The following is a 16633-nucleotide window of genomic DNA, read 5'->3' as shown; positions in this document are numbered from 1 at the left end:
TGAATAACGGTAACATTCAGGTCACTATATCATAATGACCAGACAGTGTTTTATAACCCTGGCCAACCAAGTGAGAGTCTAAAAAATTCCCCATTTTAAGGTAAGAAACTAGATTATAAGAAAATAAAACCTATGTGAATGGCATGAACTAAAAGTTGTATTAAAGTAACAACTGCAGTGCATCTAGAAAAAGGAAGCTCAGCCTCATAATCAGTAGCAGGGGTCTGAAACACTGTGAGAAAGCAACCAAGTCATGTGCCCCAACCAAGGATCAATTAGTTTTTAACTGGATACCAAGACTTTGCCAGTTTAAGGAGGTGTTCCTTTTACTTTTCATTCTAGTTAAGTTATTCCCTGGTTATTTCCCTAGTAAAGGCTATTTTCCTGGGAAAGTCAAAATTATAATGTAAATCTTGGGAAGCTATCAAAATAAGTATAGCAATGCCCAAGGAGGGCATGAAAATAATGAAGAAAGTAATTAAACCCAAGGTTTTGATGTTTTAGAATAAGACTAAGCATAAGCATTCAAACAGCATTTACAACAATTGTATTTGCATACGTCTTATTTACTATTCAAAGTTTTTGAAGTATTCAAGAGAATCAGCCAAATTAAACTTGTAACTGCAATTATATTAAGGGAATTTAGGCAAATTTATAAGTAACTAATGTTTAAATGTGCAAAAACTAATTTTCAAAAGTTTTAAAATTAACCATTAAACAACGTATAAACATATCCCAATATTCTTCTTGAGGCAGAAAAGCCTCTTGAAGTTCCAAATACCTGACAGATTGGTCATATCAGCCAGAAATCTGACCATCAGGAAAGGTTTCAGAAAGATGCTCCAGAATAGATAAAGCAGTCAACAATCTCTGATACGGCTGATTTAAAGGTGGAATGCTGTCATCCCCAAAGGATTCAACTACAGGACTGAAGATCCACTATGCAAAATGGGGAAGAAAGTAACATTTATTGACCATCTATTTAGTACCAATCCAATCTCAACACCTGGCTCACTGCACATGCTCAATAACTGCTACCTGTTATCCTAAGACAGACATTTACATAGTTAAAAAAGTGGGTGAGGGCGTAAAGAATTACGGAATATAGAAAAGGAGATTGATTTATTGTACACTGAGAAGGGGGTCTAGGAATATGCCAGGATCAAAGGGTAGGAAGAGATACAGATTTTAAGCATAAGGAGGCATAAAAATATATGGCATGTTTTGGAGAGAACAAGTTCTTTGGTAAGATTATAGGACAGGATGTTGAGGGAGAGGTCATAGCAAATGAGGCTGGAGAGGCAGGGTAAGATTAGATCATGGACGGCCTTGAACGCTGCCACACCAAGGATCGTGGACTTACCATCTAGGTGACTGGAAGAAATAGGATCAGATCTAGGTTTTAAGAAAATATAACTGAGCTACATATAACATGAAGGAATCTTACAAACATGAAGTTGACAGAAGAAAGCAAGGCTGAAACTGTGATGTCATTTACGTAAAGTCCAAAAATAGACAAAACTAACAATATTGTTTAAGGATACACATACTCATGGTAGAGCCATAAACAAAGGCAAGGAAATGATTACCACAAAAGTCACTATACTCAGAAGGGGGTATAGGGGTGGAATAAGAAGAATATGATAGGGAAAGGATATACAGGGGTTTCTGAGGTACTGCCAATTTTTTGACCTGGGAGGTAATAAAATGGGTGTATCCTTTAATGAACTGTATGTTATATACACTTTTTTGGTATATGTATTATATTTCACAATAAAATGTTATAGAAGACATTTGAAGTGTCTTGGAAGGATGATGAGGGTGGGCAGTCTGGAGACAGGAAGAGAAATTAAGAGCTGGTCACAATAGTACAGGCAAGGGAAGAGAGTTTGAGTAAGGTCACTGGTAGTGGGACCGAGAGAAAAAAGGAGGATTTGAGAATTACATAGAAGTTAGGCCTTAGTGACCCATTAGAAATAGGAACTGAGGGAAAGGAAAGAGTCAAAGTGACTGTGAGATTTTTTGAGTTTCAAGCTTGGGGAACTGGAGGATAGGAAAAATACTAAGAGCAGCAGATTATGTAATTTTTTAAAAAACTGAGACATGATTCACATACCATAAAATTCACTCTTTAAAGTGTACAATTCAGCGGCTTTTAGTATATTTACAAGTTTGTGCAGCCATCACCACTATCTAATTCCAGAATATTTTCACCACCCAAGAAGAAACCCTATACTTATTGACTCATTAACAGTCACTCCCCACTCCCTGTGTGCTCTCACCCCCCTAGCCCTCATGTAATTCTAAAGAATAAAATCTTTCGGTTAAAATCTGTCTTCATAGAGTAGCAGTGACACTCACCTGGTCTCAGCACCCCAATTGCCAAGGAGATCTTATTTCAGAGCCTTAAATTTGTCTCTCTACACGGACGGGAGCTCTGGAGAAGCTGAAAACCTTCTTTTCAAAAGATGAAAAGGGGAACATATACATTCCTAGTTCCAACTAGGATAGGGACTCACATCGACAGGGATCAAGGCGGCAGAGATAGGCACCAGGTTATAGTGGCTTTCGACTAGTGGCAGTACTGCCCACTCTCCAGGGGTTTGGAAATTTGTGTGTGGTGGGAGGTAATATGTCACAATGATCGAGGCGCATGACAGGCATTAGAGGGCAGGGGATAGGGATACTAACCTCAAATACTGCATGGGACAGTCCTGCATAACAAAGAATTGCCCCATCCAAAATGCCAATAGAGCCCCACGTCTCCTCTGAGAATCAACAGGGGCAGAATTCCTATTATTTCTGCAAGTATGAAAACCAAAATGGACAGTTATGATCTGTAATTGGGAACGAGGCCCAAGAACGTGTGGTTAAGAATAGCTTAGAGAACAGAAGATTTAAATTAGCTCACAGTGAAAAGAGAGTATTAATAGAAACGCAGATATTAATAGTGATGAGTCTCAGTTAGCTGAGGAGGACCTTCCTTGGCCCAGGACTGGTAGCTCTCGACCATCACTGTTCTCTTGAGACTATGCTGTGTGTTAGAGCTGCAGCTTCAGGCATGGGCAGGGTAAAGGCTATACTCACTGGTACACACCATCAGGAAGAGGACCCGCAGGAGTGTGTCCTACAGTCCCTCTTAAAAGGCCCATTAGGGAGCTCTCTACACAAGGAAAAAAGTTTGATCTGTCTTCCCCCTAAAACTTTTCCTCTCTCTACACTGATTTTCTATGAAATTCTGCCATTAGTCACCCCTTTGATTCTAGCACTGAAGAACCCTGTTAAAACTGGCAATTTACTTTCAAACATTTACTGTGTGTGAAGCTCTTAGAAGCATAAGCAGCAGTATGAGATGGTCCTTAGATTAAAAGGGCTTCCATTCCAGTGGTGAAGTTAAAACATGGACTCAACTAAATAAAATACACATTCACTTGTATAACATATCACAACAGAAATAATTTAACAGCTGAAAGTAAGTTTTGGGGTCAGCTTTGCTACTTAAGATATGCATGAACTTGGCATCTTTCATATCATCTAAGCTTCAGTTTCTTCAACTATAAAATGAAGATGAGAATCCTGACAGGGTTGCTGTAAGAATCAGAAAGCCTGGTTTTTTCTTTCCCTAAATAAAGAATATAAACTTTACATACATAAACTTTCCTATAAAGTTCTATTATAAGAGGATAGAAGTGGGAGAGTTTACATTTGATATGAGAACAGTTTAACAAAGTAGGAAGCATTTGAACTAGGCTTCAAACACACGGCTGGGATAGTAAATGTATTACACCAAAAGTAATGTAATTTATTCAGCAAATCTTCATTGAGCCACCGCTTTGTGCCAGGCCCTGGGCCAGGCAGTAGGGGTTAATGACTGTGGTACTGCTTACCATATTGCCTCAATACATTTATTTATTCATTAATTCCTTCCACAAACACCTAAGTGCAATTAATTTACCAGAGTAGCCAGGCACCTAGAAAGCCTGAGGGAAGTGGACTCAGGGAGAGGTGGCAATCAGACAGGGGATGGTGGGCCTGGGGAGAGGCACCAACTAGAAGCTCTGTCAGGCCAGGTCATGCGGAGGCCATACACCTGAGACCCTGAGCTGGGTGGGAGACACGAGGAAAGAGCCATAGGAGAGCTCTACTGGCACAATTTTATTCAATAAATAATGCTGCCCAGTGCTGGATCTATTGATAGAAATCAGCTTCACGTCTTGCTGCAAATGACTAAGAATGCCAACCTCACTCCCAATTCTAGGTTTGGAAACAATTCTTTTCCACGTCTATGTCACAAGGCAGATCATTACATAAGATGCCCTGAACCAAAGGAACGCCACAATCAACTGAATGCTCTCTGGTGTTTTACTGTAAGCTCTGAGCCAGGCTGTTTTGTGGAGGTAGAGGTAGTGGTGATGGTAGAGGAGGAGGAAGAAGAAAAAAGGACAGATTATTTCCCTGTATTTCTCCAATAAGAAAGTATGGGTTAAGCAAGAGGGAGGTTATTTTGAGGTTTCTCCAAGCTGTGTGGTGTTTACTGTAAGAATAATAACTAAATATATTTACTCTGTGTCAGGCACTGAACTAAGCACTTTACATATGTTAACTCACTTCATCCTTACGTCCATCCTATGAGTAGTTACTATTATTATCCCATTTTAAAGATGAAGAAACAGGGGTACGAAGGAGCTAAGCACCTTAACTGTAGATATAAAGCTATGAAGTGGTAAAGCAAGGACTTTGAGTCTGTTTTCCGGGCTCTTCTTGCTAACCAAGGCTTTCTCTCTTAAACTCAGACCGCTTTATATCTCTCAGCTAGGAAGGAATTTCTGCAGCTTTCCAGGTCTGAAGCATTAAGACTCTCAATGAGGGTGGTAGAAGCAGGAATTGAAAAATAAGACATTATATACTACTTTATGTTGAATCTTAGAGTTAGAGAATCTTCAGCAGTGATCTGCCAGAAAATCTGGGTTCATCCTCAGTCTGCTACTTATTGTGTGATCCCAGGAAAGTTCCACGACTTCTCTAAGGCTCATGAAGAAAGTGTCACCTGCTCTGTTTATTGTATACGGTTGTCGTGAGAATCAGATGTGTACAAGCTTTAGTATGCTGGCTTAGGGATCACTCTGACGATTTTTTTTTAGTTCTTTTAAACGATTTGAATCAATGTAGCTGCCAGATAAAGTGTTACCTACTGCAATAAAGCAGATAGTCCTGAGATTGGATCAGAATCCTGAACTGTTGTAAATATTAATAGCCATTCCTGCTTTACAAGTGAGTCCTAAGTAAAGCACCTCACGTGATTCATGTCTGACCCAGGTGCTCAGTGAATAGTTCCTTTACGCCTCATTCCCCACCCCCACCCTGTCTTGTGCATTTATGGGTGAATTAAATAGGACTTGATACTCCATAGGCAAAAGAAGAATCCCATTAAGAACAGAACAAGAACTCTCTGGTATTCCCCCCATCTCAGGATCATTGGGGATCATGAGCAAGACTCACAATCTCCCTATGATTCAGTTCCCCCATTCCCCGAATAGACTGATTCACTTGGTCAGGGTACACCATGGAGTCCTGCCAAATGCAAATAAACTGTCTATGGGGCATGTGCCAAGCTATGCTAGAAGTAGGCTCATTACTGCCACAGTCACTACAACAAATAACAACAAAAGTCTCTAGGTGCAAATTACAACACATAATAAACTTAATTCAAGAAATACCGAAGAGACCCTTAGTTGCATTTTAATTTACACACCACCATTTATCACACAAGTGTCATGGGGCCTCTACAAACTGAAAATAAGACATCAGTACAGATTAGCTTCTACTATGCCTCAGTGATCCTACCAACTTAAATCCACCTACCACAAAAAATGTGAAGAGAACACAGAAGACTGCATAAAGAGTAACTGAAAAGAACTTACAGTCTGGAAAATATGAGAGAGTTCTCTGTTTTATTCCTAATGGATTATTCCTTAGCCTCTGGACTTAGCAGTATCAAGTCCCATGTAATTCACCCATAAAAGCACAAAGCCAGGAGGGGAAGTAAAGGAAGCCTTCACTGAGCGCCTGAGTCAGACAGGAATCATATGAGATCGTTTACACAGGACTCACATGTAAAGCAGGAGTGCCTACCAACATTCCCAAGAGCCCAAGGCAAAACCATTGTGATGGTACCTGCGAGCCTCTCTTTAAAGTAACACGCAGTGTGTCACAACAGGGACAAAAACACCAGAGATAAAGACAAATAATAAAAGCTGGCATTTGAGCACCTGTACGATGTGCCTGTACTGTGCTAAATTCTTTACTCATTTACACTGTCTGGTTTTTAACACTCACAACCAACTAGGAAGCAGATGCTATCATCTTCATTTGGTAGATGCACAAACTGAGTTGCTTAAAGTGGTTAAGCATCTTGCCTGAAGTCAGTCACCTAGGTTCAAGTCCCACCTCAATCTTCTTGCAGCTATCTGACCTCAGCCAAATCCGGTGACTTTGCTGTGCGTTAGTATTCTAAAACTAAAGTGGAGATAAAACCAGTCCTCCCTGCCATTCACTGACCGTTGCAAGGACTACAGGTCACCACAGAATAGTAAAGTGTAAAGTACACGTAAAAGAATTTTGTTTTCTCCCAACTAGACTGCAATCACTGGTAGGCAGAGACCATGTTGCATGATCTTTTAAAACCTCTAAAACTAAGATGTTGTTACATATGCTGAATGATTATTCATTCATAATCATTATGAATGAGTACATGATATCAATACAAAACTGAAGATAATAGTGATTATGCATTCATCATTACAGATGAAGAGAAACTTGTCTCTCTCGTCACCTTTTCAACATATTTACTGAGCAATCACCTCTGTGGCTGGCACCGTGCCACACGCCATGGAGACACAGAGACGAATATGTGTTCCCACCCTCAAGAGGCCTTGGAGAAAGACAGTGCCAGAGTGAATAAAATGACCATGGTGCATAAAGGCAGGGCTTGTTCCTGGAGCAGTGAGAACTAACACAGTTCAAGTACAGGTTCATAGCGGCAGGAAGGGAGTGACAGCAGATAAGGCTGAGAAAACAGGTTGGAGACAGACTGTGGAAAAGCTTTAAACGACCCTCTTGGAAGAATTTCAAAAGAGGCAGCAAACTGAAGGACTACCTTGAGAGTCCGAGAGCACAGTCAGAGGAGGAAGGAGAGAAAAAGGGCAGGAGAAGGGCTCTCAAGTGACCTTGAAACACACTTTAAAGTTCTGCTCAGGGCTAGCTGCGTATGCAATTTTATTTTCCTTCTCTCTCCATTTCCCTCTTCTTCTCACCTAATATCATACATGGCCTTTTTTTTTTTTTCTTTTTGCCTTTGGCGTGTCAAGATTCTGAAGGGGCCTGCTTTTAGGATGTCCTTAGGTACATTTCAACTTCTGTTTTCTGAGATGTGTAGTTATAACACATCTCAGGACTATCATGCATATAAAATGAGGTAACAGATATCTTTTCAACAAATGTGCTGGGAAAATTGGATATCCACATGTGAAATAATGAAGCTGGATCTTTACATTATGTACCAAAATTAAATAAAAATGAATCAAAGATGTAAATGTAAGACTTAAAACTATGAAACTCTTAGAAGAGAACACAGAGCAAAAGCTTCGTAACATTGGACTTGGCAATGATTTCTTGGATATAACACCAAAAGCACAGGCAACAAAAGAAAAAAATAGATAAGTTGGACCACATTAAAATTAAAAACTTCTGTGAATCATAGGACACAATCAACAGAGTGAAAACACACAGAATGGGAGAAAATACTTGCATATCATGTATTTCATAAGGGATTAACCTCCAGAACATATAAAGAACTCCTACAACTCAACAACAAAAACAACTTGATTAAAAAATGGTCAAAGGACTTGAATAGACATTTCTCCAAAGAAGATATACAAAAATGGCCAATAAGCACATGAAAAAATGCTCAACAGCACTAATCATTAGGGAAATGCAAATAAAAATCACAATGAGATTATCACGTCACATCCATTAGGATGGCTACTACCAAAAAAATAGAAAATAAGTGTTGTCAAGGATATGGAGAAATTGGAAGCTTTGTGCACTGTTAGTGAGAATGCAAATGGTGTAGTCACTATAGAAAACAGTTTGGTGGTTCCTTAAAAAATTAAAAATAGAATTACCATATGACCTAGCAATTCAACTTCTGGGTATTTACCAAAAAGAATTGAAAGCAGGGTCTTGAACACATATTTGTACACCTATGTTCATAGTGGCATTATTCAAAACAGCCCAAATGTGGAAGCAACCCAGTGTCCCTCGATGGATGAATGGAGAAACAAAATGCAGTATATACACCCAATGGAATATTATTCAGCCTTAAAAAGGAAGGAAGTTCTGACACACGTGACAACATGAATGAACCTTGTGGACTTTATGTATACTTAATCAAACAAGCTAATCACAAAAAGACAAGTCCCGTAATGATTCCACTTAAATGAGGTACCTAGAGAAGTCAAATTCATAGACATAGAAAGTAGAATGGTAGTTGCCAGGGGTTGGAGGATGAGGGAATAGAGAGTTATTGTTTAATGGGTATAGAGTTTCAGTTTTGCAAGATGAAAAGAGTTCTGGAGATGGATAGTGGCGATGGTTGCACAACAATGTGAATTTACTTAGTGCTACTGAACTGAACACTTAAAAATGGTCAAGATGGTAAATTTTATGGTATGCATATTTTACTACAATTTTTTAAAAAGGAATAAGTTTCCAAAAATAAAAATAAGGTAACATATACATAGCATCCAACAAAAGCTTAGCAATGAACCTTAGTTCCTTCCTCTCCCCCTGATGCAATCCTTATTTCAAGGTTCTTTTTAAGTTCCTTAAGGAGTTCAGCCCCAACCAGGTTCCCCAGCTCTGCCATTAAACCTGCTTGTGCATCCCAGGGTGAATTTCTTCTCTCACTGGTCTTTGGTTTTGTTAACCATTTAAAAAAAAAGAAAAAAGGTGGGGGGGAAGATTACTTCCCTCTTAGCTCTAAAAAAATAAGAACATGTGATGGTTAAAAGAGATTAAGAATAGGCTAGCAGAAAGGAAGGAAAGAAAACATTTTTGAGTATTTATTATGTGCTAAATATTGTAGTAGGGGCTGGGGGATTCACAAATACAAACATACAAAAGCAAGGTGATAATTCCTGATTTGGGGAAAACAGATGTGGAAATCACAATCTGTGTGTAGGTTACAGGAGACAGTGATTAACTGCTAGGAGAAATCCAGGAAAAATCCACCAAAGAGGTGACAAATGAGGGGGCCTGCTTTTTGAGGAGGGATGTGGGGATTAGAAGGAGTTAATCAGGTCGAACAGAGGCAGAAAGGCAAGCAGGGCAGAGGACCAACAGGAACACCTAACAGACAATGAACGCAGTGTCAGGGCACAGTCCAGAGGAGAGGTGGAAGCCAGTCTGGAAAAACAGTTTGGGATCTGACTGCTAAACGCCCAAGAAACTGGGAAAAGGCGATTGGATTTTACCCTGAAGACAGTGGGAAACCACTGACAGCTGAAATTGGAGAGTGACAAGATCCGACATGTATGGTAGAAATATCACTTTGGCAACAGTGTAGAAGAGGACAGATTAAGGGAAACAGGAAACTATTGCCATAGTCCAGACAAAACAGGATGAGGGCCTGAACGAAGGCAGTGGCAGTGGGGAAGGAAAGGAAAGAAAGCTCTGTTTGCCTCAAGCAGCTCCCATAGATAAAGGCAGGAATGGTGCACAAACTCCAGAAGGTTGGCTGTTATGCACTATGAACCTTGAACCACATTCTTATTTCTAAACAGTTTCTGACTAATTCTGAATGTCCCTAGGTCCAGGGCAATCACTCAAAGGGAGGAAACTGGCATAAAAGTTAATCTGTTTCAGCTGCTGGGCTACCCCCCACCCCTTCTCACCAGAAATAATGGAAGACAGCACTGGAAAAAGGAGCATCTGGCTGCAGTAAAGACCCATCCCTTCCCGTGCTGGAGCTGTTGGCTCATCCTTGGAAATCACAACAATCGAGAATGGAGAATCGTTCTTTTCATCCCTTCTCACAGCATTATCCCAGCGACCTCATCCCCTAACAATGGTGTGGTTTGTGTTATGTTTTCCCTCCATCACTGCCCCTCACCATCGCGGCACAACGGAGATGCTATGCCCCAGAAGCCGCTGAGGTTGTGAGCCCCACAGCCTCTGAACAAGCCTTTGAGAGGTAGGATGCTCCTTCAGAAGGAGCTGCATGAAGAATCAGATTAAAAAGATCTAAGATTAACTAGAAAAGAATGGGGAAGACCATTTTTTCCCTTCCATTAGACTAGCAAAAAAGATTTTATATGACATTTCCCAGTGGTAAAGAGTGTGATTAAACAGACACACTTGTCCATTGCTCACAGCTATTTGTTGATGTGTTTGGAAAATAATTTGGCAGTATTTCAATAGCCTTAAAAATGTTCATCCCTTTTTACCCAATAATTCTCATTTCTGGCAAGTGACTAAGGGAACTAAAAGGAAGAAAACAATATATGCATGAAGATACATATTATGGCACTAGAAGGAAAAAAAGTAGTAAAGTTTCTGTATTTAGATTTTTTTTCTCCTCTCTTCCCCTCTGACTTTCCCTTAGGCTTTGTTAGGTTGATCTCTATGGCTCCTGACAGAACCAGATATATATGACAGACATTGCAACCTCTCACCCTTGACACAACCTAAAGAAGATGTGCTCTAAGAAAATTTACTACATGACTAACCAAACTTACCAACGAGTTATATTAGAGGCTGTCTATTCATCTTACAGGATAGCAAATTATTATTTAAAAATTCATTTAAAATAAATAACTCATTTACACATTCAGTATTCTACCGTGTACCAGGCACTGTGCTAGGTGCTGAAGCTATAGCAGCTAACAATACAGACACAGTCCTTGATATCAGAGCCTACTATCTAGCAGAGATGCTAACAAGAAACAAGTAATTATAATAAAGCATGATCAATATTTTGATAAAGGGAAATACAGTGTGTTAGTGGAATAAATAGCAAGAAGGTCTTATCCTTTTTGAAGGGGTCAGAAAAAGCCAGTGGGAAGAAGTTAAAGAATTGAGACTTCATTCTAAGGACAGCAGAAAATATTTGGAGTTTTTAAAAGGGTAATGCTGTGGCTGGATTTGTGTTCTAGAAAGATCACTCTGGTTGCTGTGCGAAAAGTTGGAGAAGAGCAAGACTAGGATCAGGCACATCCAATGGGAGGCTATCATAGTCCTAGGAAGAAATGATGGTGACTTAGACTAAGGTGGGGCAATGGAGAGAAAGAGGAAGCAATGCAAAAGATATTTAATAGCTAGAATCAACTTTTTAGTGATTGCTGGAATGTGGGGGGTGACAAATGCAGAAGAATGACTTCTGGGTTTCTGGCTTGAGCAAACTGTGATATCTACTGATGCAGGTTTCCTGGAGCATGAGGAAATTTGGTACAGAGTAGATGATACTGAGTTTAATTTTAGACATTTAGAATTGGAGGGTTTTCAAGACATCTTTGTGGAGCTGAACTGTAGACCAAGGATTTGGTGCTTAAAGCACATACATGGGCCGGAGATATAGACTTGGAAGTCATCAGCATATAGGGATGGTAACTGAGGCAATCGGAGTGGATATGATCACCCTGTATCAAGGATTTATTGAGCTTAGCACATTACTAAGTGCTGAGAGAGGAAACAAGGGGAAGAGAGTTTTCCCAGATCACTCCTTCCAGGATGCCTTCCCACAATCCTCCATCCATCCCAGGCCAATGGAAATCACTACACCTTCTGCTTACCACCTGTTACTGCTTGCAATTACCACCCTATGTTATACTTGTTGGCTGGCTTCTCTCTTGACTGTTGAGTGTAAGTTCCTTGCAAGCAAGAACCATGTCTCACATCTTTTTACTCCTAGCCCACAGCAGTGTCTGGAGCACAGTGTGTTTAGTGTTTTGATGGAGAATTGATGCTGTAATTGGGAGATGCAGCACAGACTACATTGCATTTCCTCTAATAACTCTTATTTTATAAATATTATACTGGAGGAGGGAGAAGGCTATATGTATGTTTTAATTAAACTTTTGTTTTTGGACTTTTCAAAAGTACTCCACTTGCAGAAAAAGTATGTTTTTAAATTGTGAAATTATTTCCACCTGCTGTCAGGTCTTTGGGCATGAGCACATACTAGGTATCTGCCACTAAGCCTCAGACTGACCTTCAGCAGTCTCCTCTGGTTCTCGTATAAAAGAAGGTCCTTTTGGCAACAGCTTTAATGTAAGTTTGATCCCAAGAGTAGTGACTTATTAGCATTTATTTGCTCACAGTCTTGTGATGAGGGATAGTTCAAGAGACTTCACAGGGTTGGTCTCTACCCACAAGTGTACCTATAATCTCTGACAGCACAGACTACCAAGAAAGGACTGGATAGAGGATAAATACAGGTAAAAAGTTGGGAATAGGTAAGATTAAATATTTATATTCCATCCGACAGAAGATTAAGTACATTAGAGCAGAGAAGAGGGAGAGAGGAGAAGAAGGGCAAGGGAATATATGGCTGAAAATAGAGAAAGGCTGGAGGGAAAGCAATGGCTAGCCTTTCATGAGTCTGGGAAAAATAAAGACACAATCTAGCATAACAGCCTTCCACATTGGTACAGGCAGGGGAATATTTGAGAGGTCAAACAATGTGCTAGGTGCTTTTTATGCAGTCTTTCATTACTGACTATAATCCTATGTGGTAGGAATCCTTAGTCCCATTTTACCGATAGTGTTACTGAGGCTCAGGGAGGTAGAATAATTTCACCAAGGTCTCATGACACTCAAGTATTTCCAAAGTCCAAAAGACTGCAAGGTAAGAATTATGCCTCTGAATAAAATTCCCTAGGGATGATGGTCATTTTTTTTTACCCCCCCCACTCACAGCTGTGGCCAGTTAATCCAAAGTCATTGATTTTATAGTGATGTGCTGGAGTCAGCTTCTATCAGCTCATGAAAACTAACTTAAATTTTCAAGAATTTTCTAATCCAGTTGACTTCACCTTAGTAATTTGAAATTAGCCATGGTAGGAGTATTTACATCTTGGAAACTGACAAATGCTGCAAATAAAGGCATCTTTTTCTTTCTTCTTTTTTTTGAGAACCTGTTGTTCAACGTTTACGAGCACACTGCTGCCTGACCACCTTAGAGATAGAAGGGAATAACTTTTTTCTTACATGCCAGGTCCCGTCTATTGGTTCTAGTTGCCTGGAAGACTGTGCTGGGAAGGATTCTGAGACTTCATTTGTGGTTATCTATCATAAAGAGCCTGCCAAAACTGGGTAGTGAAGCCATGTCATGTACCTGCCTTCCCTAAGACAGTCCAATGCTCTAACTTTAGAGATGAAGAAACAGAGACCCAGAGAGGGAAGGTGATCTGCCTGAAGCCACATAGTGAATTAGCGGTACAAGCTGAGACTAGAAGTCAAATAATCTGACTGCTAGTCCAGTGATCTTTCCCAGACAGCACAGAGACCATGGAGTTGAAGCTTTCCTTGACTTAGCTAGCTTTGTAGTGACATCGAGCACAAAGCAGGAATGATGCAGAGGGCACACAAACATACAACGAGAGGTGGACAAGAATGAATTTCTGGTTCTTCCAGGCTTGAGAATTTGTGATGCTAGGTTTCTAAGAACTCTATCTATGCTCATAGGTGCCTTCTTCCTGACCACAGAAACTATCACCAACCCAAACTGTGGTATTTCCAAGAATCTTACGTGACTTCGCAACACCCTAACAACATTGTCAGTGGTCAAGTCAAAAGATGTATAGATTATACTTCGAGGGTGATTTTACCAGAAGACATGAAATAAATAATATCAAGAATAAAAAAGAAAATTCACAATAGCTTATTCTTATGAACTTCAGTAGTAAACTATCCTCAAACCATTTTTTGTTCATTTCTTTTTAAACAGTATATTTTGAAGAATATGGTTCAAGAATCAAGAAGTATAAAGTGGCAAACAGTCAAAAGTCTCCCTCCACCCTAACACCAGCTATCCGGTTCTGCTTTGTAGAGATAATCATTGTGAAGAGTTTCTTGTGCTTCATTTCAGAGATATTTTATGTATGCAACAGTAAATATATATAATGTTTTCCGTTTTTATACAAATGGCAGTACAGTATGATTTAGTATCACAGTATACTGCATGAGCCTTTTTTACACTTAAATCATACCTTGGAGCTTATTCCATATCAGTGTCTAAAGAACTTTTTCATTACTTTTTATGGAAGATGCTTCCAACGTTGTGAGATGGTCAGAACAGGTGTTATTTTCAGATAACTGTCTCATTTAAAGTCATCACAACTTAATGCCAAAGGAGGGCTAACAAACATAAACACCATTCAAATGAGAAAATTACTTAAGTTCATGTGGATAAACTTTTAGGGGGGATTCGTTTTTGCATTTATTTGGTTCTCCTTATAAAATGAAATGATACATAATGCTTACAGGTCAATAAGGTAAGGGTAATAAACTCTATTGAATCAAATTGTACTAGTTTTTTTCTGTGGGTTCAAAAAAAGGCTAAATGAAGAGCAAATAACTGAAATTATGGTCACGAAAGTGCTTTGAAGGGCTTTCCTATAGGAAAAAAATTGCTACTTAAATTATTTCTGTCTTACCTTATTCCAAAAAAGATTCAGGTTATTTATTATTATTTGTCTGTGAAGGAGTCTACATTCTGCTACGAGCTGCTAGAGCTTCTTGAGGGTATCAGTTCGTTCATCTTTGTAATCTCAGACATAGACAAAGATGCAGGCATAGAATAGGACCCCAGTGATGTTTGTTGAATAGATGAAACGATATTATAGAGAATGTTTAAATCACCTGAGAACTCAGTTTGCAGTTTGATACCCTCAAACATGTCCAAAGAAGACACAGTTCTGACCCAGTAGGATGAAGGCTAAAAAGAAATTGGATAGGGATTTATTTGGACAGAGACCCCTTCTATGCTCTTTAACCACAGCAGGGAAGCCGCCATCTCAGCCTATACTCAAGATCATTCCTACTTAGCCCAAATGCATCATGTCTATTATTCAGTATGATTCTACAAATGTATACTGAGCATCTGTGCCGGGTACACAGTGGGAACTCAATAAATCTATATCTGGGTCAATTTTTAACTCCTATGTTATATTATCATCACTTCTGTACCTGTCTAATTCTCCTAATAGACTGTAAACAACTTCAAGGGATCACATTTCAATTATCTTTGTATCTGAATACGGAATGGGTCTGCTGGGCACTCAAAGTTTAATATATGAACAGAATAGGGACCCATGTACCTCATGCTGTGAATCTGTGGGTTGGGGGAGGAGCGGGAGGGGGGAGGTAAGTAATCAAGGGATGCTTCATATGAAAGTAATATCTGAGATGAGTCTTAGAGGATGAAAAATATTCCCAAAAGCAAATTCTGGGAACAAGAGATGAAGGATTGTAGAAAAAAATATTCTGAACATAAAAGGGAAGACATCATCATCCAAATGCAGGGAGGTAGAAATGTTCATGAAGTGTTCAGGAAACAATATGCAACTGAATGTTTCTAGAGCCTAGAAGGTCCCGGGAAAAGATGAGAATGAAAAAGTAGGTTGAGTCCCAATCACAGAGGGTCTTAAGTGATCTATTAAGGGTCTGAGCTTTCCCTTGAAAAAGAATGGCAAGGCCCAAAATTTTGAGTAGAAAGAATATGATATAAAGAAAAAGTCAGGATTTAAAGGCAAGACAGAGATGTGTTTATATCCCAAATTCTTAATCAGCAGCAGTGTGACTTTGGAGAAGTAATTTAATCTCATTGAGCTTTAGTGTTTCCTCTATGAGTATAATTTATACCTCACTAGACTGAAATGAAGAAAAACTGGATGTTAAAGGGCTTTATAAACTGGCAAGTAAAACATAAATATTACCTGTTGTTATAATCATAAGCTATGCTTTGGGAAAAAAGTGTTACAATTTTATTGAGGATTTGTTGGAGGTGAGAGAAAAGCCTAGAAGGGGAAAAGACAGAAAGTGGTGCTGGTGGGGTGATCATTTGCTAGTGCAGAGGAAGACATAAGCCCTATCACCCTCACCTGCCAACCCAAGGACCTCACCCTGCACCCTTCCTTGAGCAAGACTCTCAGAGATGGATATGCATATCAACCACTAGGCATTCATGATTCCAACTTATTCGATAAAATAAATTCTGGGTCAATAATTTCAACGGAGGGCTGGTCAGTGGCATAGTGATTAGGTTTGTGTGCTCCGCTTCGGCGGCCTGGGGTCTATGGGTTTGAATCCCGGTGTGGACCTACACACCACTTGTCAAGCCACACTGTTGGCAGTGTCCCACAAAATAGGGGAAGATTGGCAACAGATGTTAGCTCAGGGCCAATCTTCCTCACCAATAATAATAATAATAATTTCAATGAGATGACAAAAATGATTTCTCAAACAGCAATCCATTAAGCAATCAGCCAAAAACACTAAGCCAAAGGGGGACTTAGAAAGAACATTAAGTGTAAGATGTAAATAATAAGGGAAATTGGGTGGAGCTACATGGAAA

General features: G+C 39.5%; 1 protein-coding gene across 2 annotated transcripts in view; it reads right to left on the bottom strand.

Annotated features, from left to right (window-relative positions):
- The window catches only part of GAB2 (GRB2 associated binding protein 2), a 181343-nt gene that overhangs the window by 88009 nt on the left and 76701 nt on the right, over window positions 1-16633 (bottom strand). The window contains exons 1-2 of one of the 2 annotated variants that reach the window (XM_070274335.1): window positions 2362-2590; window positions 782-939 (exon numbers count right to left, since the gene is read on the bottom strand). The exons of the other annotated variant lie outside the window; for it this stretch is intronic. The gene's annotated coding sequence lies outside the window, so the exon portion shown is untranslated. Of the gene's footprint in view, window positions 1-781; window positions 940-2361; window positions 2591-16633 lie in introns of those variants that run through there. 2 annotated transcript variants of the gene reach the window in all.

This window comes from Equus caballus, chromosome 7 (assembly GCF_041296265.1).
Source record: "Equus caballus isolate H_3958 breed thoroughbred chromosome 7, TB-T2T, whole genome shotgun sequence".
NCBI classification, from domain to species: domain Eukaryota; kingdom Metazoa; phylum Chordata; class Mammalia; order Perissodactyla; family Equidae; genus Equus; species Equus caballus.
The sequence above is the reverse complement of the archived record's forward strand: the minus strand, read 5'-3'. Positions and strand labels throughout refer to the sequence as shown.